The following is a 9,537-nucleotide window of genomic DNA, read 5'->3' as shown; positions in this document are numbered from 1 at the left end:
AATACCAGCCGAGGAACCTCTCCCCATAGGCCACTTGAAAGTGCAGACGCAATTACTGTGTGTGATATCGAATGTAAGCCTAATGTATCAGCTAATGAAATAGGGCGTAAGACCTTGAACCCCTGTCCTATATATTTAAAGTAATCCTAATTAATCCAATGCAATGGAACACGTTGCATTTGAAAGGCGATGTAACTTAGGCCCAGAGCCAGGCGTGGTCTGAGGAGCATCTTGGTGTGTAAAACTAAAGGCGATGTAATGGTGTAATCCATTTGTATGGTACGCTGGTATGTGCTATTCGTAAATTGTAAATATCTCGGCTTGCTTGCGGCATTTCAAGGAGGAACGCCCCCTTTTGGTCAGACCCACCCGCTATTCAGAAAGTAGAGCGAGTGTACGACTCGACAACAAACATGGCTGGGCCCGTAAAGAGATTTATTTTCTTTGAATTTTTACCACGTTGGTCATTTAAGTATCGATTTTAAATGCTCTTACACACTTGATTACATTGCTACTTTATTCCGATCACCTATTAATGCATTGCATTACAATGTTCTCGGTGGCACACTAAAGGTGATGTAACACGGCCAGAGCTCAGAGGCGTGGTGTGAGGGGCGTCTCTGAGTGTAACAGGCACACACTTCCTGCGCACTTATTGTAGGCTATGTTGTATTTAGTTATAATACTTAGTTGTTTAGCATCTTATCCTAGCTATCTGTGTTGGGGAATGGGTTAACCTAGAGACCGTTACGCCTCGTTTCCACATACGTACATTCTCGTATTCGATCCAACCGTCTCCGACCGAAAGTCCATTCATTCCTATGTGATTCTCCGTAATGTCCATTTTTCCTCCGAGACTCCTCCCCTCCGTAAAATTTCTGTCTGGTATGTCCATAATATCCGTTCAAAAAATTTAACTTTCGCCGTCGTTTTACGGAGATACCGTATGAAAGTTTTTATGTTTTTCACAAAACATGTAAGTACCTGGCAGGCCAAACTCCTCACCGATCTCTTTCCAAGCCTGGTTGGTTTTGTTTTTATCTCTATATATGTCGATCCTCATGTTCCAAAGTACCGGTCTCCTAAAAACGGCCATTATCATACGCTCCCCCATCTTTTGTCCGTAAATAAATTCATGTCCGTACGTAAAACAGTAGCGTAAATTTACGGAAGCACGGATACGAAAAACATACGCATGTGGAAACGAGGCGTTAGTGCTTGGCACTTGGTTCTATGAACATCCTTACTATGCAGACATATATTGTCCTTCTGACAAAGGTACTTGCTTAAATAAGTAATGAGGTTAAATAATTTCATAGAACATACAAACATAGACAGATAAACCAAAACTGTGGGAAAACAAGAAAAGGAAATGTTATAGAAAAGTGGTAAATAAGATATAAAATCAATTGTATGTATAATATATATTTGCTAATAAAGTAATTTCAATTTATTTTATAAAAACAAGTTCCATGGTATCTATTGTATTGATATTGTTATCTTACAACACTATAGCTTTGAGGAACCCAGGCTGACTCAGAGGTGCACTCAGGTGCACTCACACTAGGCCATCTGGCCGTGGCTGTGGCCGTTTTCACACCTAACCGTGCTCAAATCTGCCAGTGTGAGTGTGGCCAGTCTAGCCAGGCCAGGCCAATTTGGCCACTTGGGAGAGGTGTGCTGCTACGGTACGGGCCGCTACGGTACAGATGCTAATGAGCCGACACGCGCACACGCACGGCTACGCAACCTGAGCTGGATGAAGTATAGTCCATGCGACGACCACGGACATAATAAAGGCGACGAGCCTTCTTTCCCATTAAACGGTAAACATATATCCAAATAAGCGACAGACTCAGCAAAGTGCGAACTGTGTTCTCTGTGTTGTTGTCCATTGTTGTTAGAACTCTGACTGGCGGCAGACTTTATTATGGTCCATGCAGCGGACGCTTGGTGATGACGTGTTACTTACGACGTGATGACGTATGTACAAGAGCCTACCGTGGCCAGGCCACAGTTGCGACGGCCAACGGACACGGCCAGATGGCCTAGTGTGAGTGCAGGCCAGAGAACAATGGGGCCATTTGAGCATGGTTAGGTGTGAAAACGGCCAACGGCCACGGCCAGATGGCCTAGTGTGAGTGCACAGTGGAGTCAGAGTTTTAACAACAATGGACAACAACACCGCGAACACAGTTCGCACTTTGCTGAGTCTGTTGCTTATTTGGATATATGTTTACCGTTTACTGGGAAAGAAGGCTCGTCGCCTTTATTATGTCACAATTGTGCGTGTGCGAGTGTCGGCTCATAAGCATCTGTACCGTAGCGGCCCGTACCGTAGCAGCACACCTCTCCCAAGTGGCCAAATTGGCCTGGCCTGAAAACGGCCACGGCCAGATGGCCTAGTGTGAGTGCACCCTGAGGGTCACCTGCCCGCTGCTATTGTATCATCACAGTGTGATGTCAGGGTGACATCACACTGTGAGCTGCTGAGCGATCTGCCATTGATACGCTCACTTCTGTCTCATTAAAACGAACTCATGACCTCTGGAAACGGGAATGCGTTGTTTCCCGTAGTGGAGGTTGCATCCTCTCCCTTTCTTTGTGTGCATGATTTCAACATAAACAACCTGGAGACCACCAGGAATGGAGCCCAGTCAACATGAAGGCACCTCCGTCATGGGCTCCACCTTCACCCAGAGGGAGAAGGGCCTTGTGACACAGGCACCCACAACACATTGACTCTCCTCATGGACTCAGGGAGCAGAGCCATGGGGGGGTGATGTCCTAAATTACCTTGGCCTCAACCCTCTGCCCCAAAACACATCCACGCCATGTAGGTGTTGTTGCTCCACCTAAGAGATGAGACCTCTGGGACCCCACCAGACCTGTGTGTGTATGTATATGTGTGCATGCCTACGTGCGACCGGCTTGCATGCGTGTGTGTGTGTGTATGTGTGTCTGTGTGTGTGTGTGCTTGTGTGCGTGTGTGCATGCCTGCCTGTGATTAGCTTGCATGCGCGTGTGTGTGTATGTGTTTGTGTATGTGTGTCTGTGTGTGTGTGTGTGTGTGTGTGTTACTTAGTTTTAGCCCCAGCTAAGTGCTCCTGTTGCCTAAAGATTCTCACGCCTCAAAGTGAATTGATTTTATTGACACAGACATTTTACCAAACAGCAACTGGAATGTTTCAGTGTGTAAACAGGCCCAGCTGGGTTTAGAGCGCTCCGCGTTCCTTCAGAGGGCTCTGCTGAGGATGGTATGGGGAGTTTTATGGTGTGTTAATGCTGTAATGTGAGCTGAACTTCTTAAGTTGATCCTTATTTGTGGTTTGGTCATGTGATTCTAGCCGTTGTTCAACGTGGGTCAATATTAAACCTACTAAATACAAATTTGAAAAACAAATACTGGTATGACATCATTCACACATGTTTGTGTGCAGTGGCGTCGCTAGGCTGTTTTATTCGGGGCTAAAGCCCCGGATCTAATTTGATTAGCCCCGAATCTTTTTTGTTAAAAAAATAGAAAATATTTTTTTTTTGATATTTTGCTGCATGCAGAGCCTGTGCCATGCTCCCATTTGGTATGACTCTTGCGTAGTTTACTGCTCGGAATTTCTGTTCTACCGCTCAAGATTTTAAGCCATGAATTGATGAACATGCATTGAAGAAAATATGTCAGTTTTCTGTGGGCTGTAAATAGGCCAATCTATGAGGCTAAATAGCATGCCAATATTGATGACTGATTGTGTCAAGTGTCTAAGGATGAATGCTAACATGATTTGTTTCTAACTTTTGCCTTAGTTATAATTATTAAGTTAAGTTATAATTTAGCTAACTAGCTAGCTGCCCATCCTTCCAATGGTGGCTGTCATTTCATTACCAATGTTAAGTGTCATAAATAGTTAACACTGGTGCTGAGTCATGATTCCTAAAAAAGAAATACCCAAAACATGTGATATGTTTTGAATTTGCAGAAAGTTTAGAAAAATCCAGGATGCCTGAGAGCCTTACTGCATTATATTCCATAATAGTTGTTTCTTTAGGAACCTGAATGTTGTCTTTTCCTTCACCGAAAAAAAAATATTTCCACTATAAAATGATGCAGAAAAGGCACAGATAGATGAATAAGAATCCACCAGAATGCAGGAAGTTAAGTGTTTGACGCAAAAAAATTTTTGGGGAGCACCCCCATATCCCCCACCTATAATTTGTCCCTGAAAATGTTGAAATGAACCTAGCCTATATGACCCTGTACGCAGGTTGTATGTAATATATTCATAGATATGTTGTCTTTACTTTTTGGGTTAAAAAGAAGGCATGTCAGTAAACTCCATATCGGCCCTTACCCGGGGATTCCACCGGACGCGTTACGGCAACGTTAAGGCTGCGGCACGGAACGGCTGCGACTCTGCCCTGCTTGCATTTCCACCGGGCGCGTTACGGCAGCGCAGCGTTGCCTTGCGAGCCAGCCTTATTCACGCGAGATCACGAGATCACGCGATAATCCTAAACCTAATGTACTCACCTTCCACTCCCAAAACTACTGCAATTAAATGCCACGCTTTGTCCTTCCGGCCATTGCCCTTATAAAAAGGATGATTTGGTACATTAATGACGTTGTGACATGAGCTGAGTATTGTGTTTTATTTTGAAAATTGACCGGATGCTTTATGGCTTTTACTTTTTCACTTCCTGCCCTGCTCGATCTGCTCTGTTGAAATTGACGCGGTTCAGCAACGGCTTGTGGCAAAAATAGAAATGCTACGGAATGATAGCGCTGCGGCACGGCTAGCCGCTCCTGGGACGTTGCTGAGACGTTCCACAGCCGCGCCCGGTGGAAATGGTCTCATTGATTAGAGTGGAACCTATCTGCTGCGGTGACTGCGGCCAAGACGTGCCGCAGCCGTAACGTTGCCGTAACACGTCCGGTGGAATCAGGCCTTTAGTGTGATTATCAAACTCATTTTCAGCCCTTTGTGAAAATGAGTTTGACACCCCTGATATAGGTAATGTAAGGTCTGTCTCACTTGTATTCATTTTACTCTGAAATAACTTGAATGGAACTTTAGATGTCTGGGGATAAGCAGCAGTCAGGTAGCAAAGCTATAATTACCTGCCTATTTGGGTTATTTAGGGAAAGCATTTTGAAAAAAAATGTGCATGCGCAATAAAGTATACAACAAAATTTGCCGCGCGCGCACTGTCGTATTCCCTCTTGGGCTAAGCCCCAGATGTTTCAGAAACCTAGAAACGCCCCTGTTTGTGTGTGTGCGTGTGTTGGCCTGTGTGTGTGTGAGTGTATTTGTGTTGGCGTGTTGGTGTGTGTGTGCTTGCACGTGCCTGTGTATTTGTGTGCTTCCCACTAACTCTCCCTCCTACGGCCTTTCTCGGGCCTCACTTCCTGTTGACTTGACCTCTGCCCTCCCGGCCTCCTCCTCCGTCTGTCTGTTGTTCCGTCACTATGTCTGTCTCTCTGTCTCTCTGTCTGTCTGTCTGTCTGTCTGTCTGTCTGTCTGTCTGTCTGTCTGTCTGTCTGTCTGTCTTTCTCTCTGTCCCCTTGTCTGCTCTCAGTGTGTCTCTCAGTGTGTCTCTGTGTCACCTCTTTCTGTCTCTCTGTCTGTCTGTTTGTCTGGCAGTTTGTCTATCTGTCCCTCTGTCTGTCTCTCTGTCTGTCCTTCTGGCTGTCTCTCTATCTGTCCTTCCGTCTGTCCCTCTGTCCACTCGTCTGCTCTCCGCTCCTACTTGTCCATCCGTCTCTTCATCAGTGTGTCCTTCTGTCTTTCGGTCGAACTGTGTATCTCCATCTCTCTCTCACTGTCTGCTCCCCTCCCCCCATCTGGCCCCATACTCAATATTTTATTATGTATCAGTGTCCCCTCTGACCTCTGGGGGCCAGGACCACCAACCAGCACCGATCTCATGGATGTCTCCTGACCACCGCTGAGGGCGGCCCACTGTTCTCTCTGTATGGGTGGCAGCAGTTCTTCTGATGAGCGTACCAACAGAACACCATAGAGGGCCTGGGCCCCAGGATGCCGTAGTGTCTCTTTACAATAGGTTTCTTATTCAAATGCAGACTTTATCTGGAGGGACTCTGAAACGAGGGCAAACCGTGAGTCCTCTTGATGAACGTCTGTGATGGACTGGAGCCAAAAGAGAGACTCCAATTACTTCATCTGTGTGTAATGACTCAGTAGCTTGCTGTAGCCTCTGGTCCTGATTCACCTTCTCTTAACCTTCTCCCCCTACCTAGATCTACTCCACCTCCCACCTCTGTGTCCCGGCCAGAGGGCCCAGGGGCCACGGGAGGCCCCCCTAAGTTATGAGCGTTGCCATGTTTCCTAAATGCACAGGGCTGTTACGACTCCCCGTCCCACTCATGTGGAACCCAAAGGGGACTGGCTTGGGATTACCTGGGCTTTGGTTTCTAATTCCCCTGTTTCATGGATATCTCTGTGAGGCCAGGGGCCATTCTATGACTTTTATTAGACTGGGGTTGACCTGCAGCTGTGACCCCCCCAGACCCCCCCCCACCTCCCAGAGACACATCCAGCAGGATAGGAGGAAACCACAAGGCGAGGGTCAGAGTGGTGTGCTGGTTAGGGTGGGGAACTCCCAGCCCTGAGGGCTCAGTCTACCTGTGGGCGTCCTGACCAAACATTGCTCCTTAGTGACATGTTCATCAATTTCCTTTAAATTGCTTTAAATAAACTTTAAGGATTATGGAAAGTTGATGGATGTAAGTGTCTGTTGCCGATTTTTTTTTTTGGTGATGTTGGTGGAAGGAGGCCGCTACAGTATATTCATATATTGTCAGTTAGGTTACTTTCTATTATTATTGGATTGGATTGGATTGGATTGGATTGGATTCACTTTATTGTCATTGTGCAGAGTACAACGAAATGAGGTTTTGTGACCAACCGGAAGTGCAAAGGAGCAGTAAAGTGCAGTTTGTACATGAATTATACAGTATCAGAGCAGCATAGAGGTACAATAAGTGCAGCAAATATAAATATAAATATAAATAAATATAAATATAGTAATATAAATTCAAGTCGAGGGACTTGTTCAGTCAACTAGCATGGATATAAATATAAATATCAATAAACATAAATATAGTATAATAAAATAGAGTACTATGGGTGTTGTTGATACAGGGGATATGTAAATTCAAGTAGAGGGATAATTGTTCAGTCAACTAGCATGGATTAGTGCAATGAATGGCCGCGGGGGGGGGGGGGGGGGGGGGCAGACACTGAGGGGGGGGGGGGTCAGAGGCAGAGCAGTTGCCATACCATTCTGTGACACAGTTGGTAAGGATGCTCTCAATGATGCAGCGGTAGAAGTTCACCAGGATCTGAGGAGACAGATGGGCCTTTTTTAATTTCCTCAAGAAGAAGAGACGCTGGTGAGTCTTCTTAGTGTTGAGAGCCAGGTTGTTGTTGGCGCACCATGCAGTTAGGTGTTGGACCTCCTCCCTATAGGCCGTCTCATCGTTGTTGCTGATGAGACCAATCACCGTAGTGTCGTCTGCAAACTTGATAATCGTATTGGAACCATGTATAGTTGTGCAGTCGTAGGTGAAGAGGGAGTAGAGGAGGGGGCTCAGCACACAGCCCTGTGGAACGCTAGTGTTCAGGGTGAGGGTTGAGGAAGTGTGTTCATCCAACCTGACAGACTGTGGTCTGTTGGTTAGGAAGTCCTGTATCCAGGTGCAGAGGGAGGTGTTGATGCCCAGCTCAGTAAGCTTGGTGATCAGTTTGGAGGGGATGATGGTGTTGAACGCTGAGCTGAAGTCAATAAACAGCATTCTGACATAGGTGTTGTTGTTGTCAAGGTGGGAGAGGGCGGAGTGGAGTGCCGTGGAGATGGCATCCTCTGTGCTCCTGTTCTGGCGGTAGGCGAATTGGAAAGGGTCCAGTGTGGGTGGCAGGCAGGTTTTGAGGTGAGCCAGGACCAGCCTCTCGAAGCACTTTGAGATGATAGGGGTAAGTGCAACTGGGCGGAAGTCATTCAGGCTCGCTGCAGTGGAGTGTTTTGGCACCGGCACGATGGAGGAGGTTTTGAGGCACACAGGGACAACTGCTTGGGCTAGTGACAGGTTGAAAATGTCAGTTCAGACCTCAGTCAGCTGAACAGCACAGGCCCTGAGAACCCGTCCGGGGATACCATCAGGTCCAGCAGCCTTCCGTGCATTAGTCCTGCTCAGTGCTGCACACACGTCGATGGGGGAGAGAGTGAGGGGCTGGTGGTCTGCAGGGAGCACAGCCTTGATGACCAGCTCCCTGTTTTCCCTATCAAAGCGTCCATAAAAGTGGTTAAGCTCATCAGGAAGGGAGGCGTCACTGGATGGGGGGGAGATGTTGGCCGGTTTGTAATCCGTAATGGCCTGGATGCCCTGCCACATGCGTCGGGTGTCAGAGTTGCTCTTGAAGTGCTCCATCCTCAGCTTGTAGCAGTGCCTGGCCGCTTTGATGCCCCTCTTCAGGTTAGCCCTGGATGAGCTATAGGCCCGAGCATCACCTGAACTGAAGGCGATGTCGCGTGCCTTCAATAGGAGTCGGACCTCTCTGTTCATCCATGGCTTCTGGTTAGGGAATGTGGTAATCCGTTTGAGGGTGGTGACACTGTTGATTTCAGAGTTCATACGTTTCAGAACAGAGGATGCGTATATATCAATGTGTGGGAGTCGATGGTGGCCTGAGTGGCAAAATCCCTCCAGACAGTGCTACCAAACCGCTGCTGAAATGCAGAGTCTGCTCCCTCTGGCCAAACCTTGACTGTCCTCACTGTGGGTTTCACCCGTCTGATGAGTGGGGAGTACTTAGGCAGTAGGAACAAGGAGAGGTGGTCAGATTGACCAAGGTGGGGGCGGGGGACGGCTTTGTAAGCATCAGCTGTGTTTGTGTATACATGGTCTAATGTCTTGTCTCCTCTAGTGGGGCAGGAGACATGTTGGCGGAATTTGGGGAGTACAGACTTTAGGTTGGAGTGGTTGAAGTCACCTGCAACAATAAAGGCTGCCTCGGGGGTCAGAGTCTGTTGTTTACTAATTGCATTGTGCAGTTCTTTCATTGCAAATGCAGCATTAGCGTCCGGGGGAATGTAGGCTGCAGTCACAATGGTGGATGTAAACTCTCTGGGCAGATAGAAAGGTCTCCATTTCAGCATGAGATATTCTATGTTATCCGAGCAGTGACTCTCGATGGTGGTAGTGTCTGTGCACCAAGCTTTGTTAACATAAATACACAGACCCCCACCTCTAGTCTTACCGGACTCCTTCGTTCTGTCTGCACGGAGAATGTAGCGTTCTGCTAGCTCGATGGCGCTATCCGGAACGTTGCTGTTGAGCCAGGTTTCTGTGAAAATCATGATGTTGCTGTCCATAATCCATTTGTTGGTGGTGATCCTCAGTCGCAGTTCGTCCATTTTGTTAGCCAGGGATCGGACATTGGCGAGAAAGATGCTGGGAAGCGATGGTCTGTGAGGCGCTAGCTTTAGCCTAGCATTCAGACCTCCGCTTGACCCTCTCTGTTT

Source organism: Gadus morhua, chromosome 20 (genome assembly GCF_902167405.1).
Source record: "Gadus morhua chromosome 20, gadMor3.0, whole genome shotgun sequence".
In the NCBI taxonomy this organism is placed as follows: domain Eukaryota; kingdom Metazoa; phylum Chordata; class Actinopteri; order Gadiformes; family Gadidae; genus Gadus; species Gadus morhua.
This window is presented reverse-complemented; position numbering follows the sequence as displayed.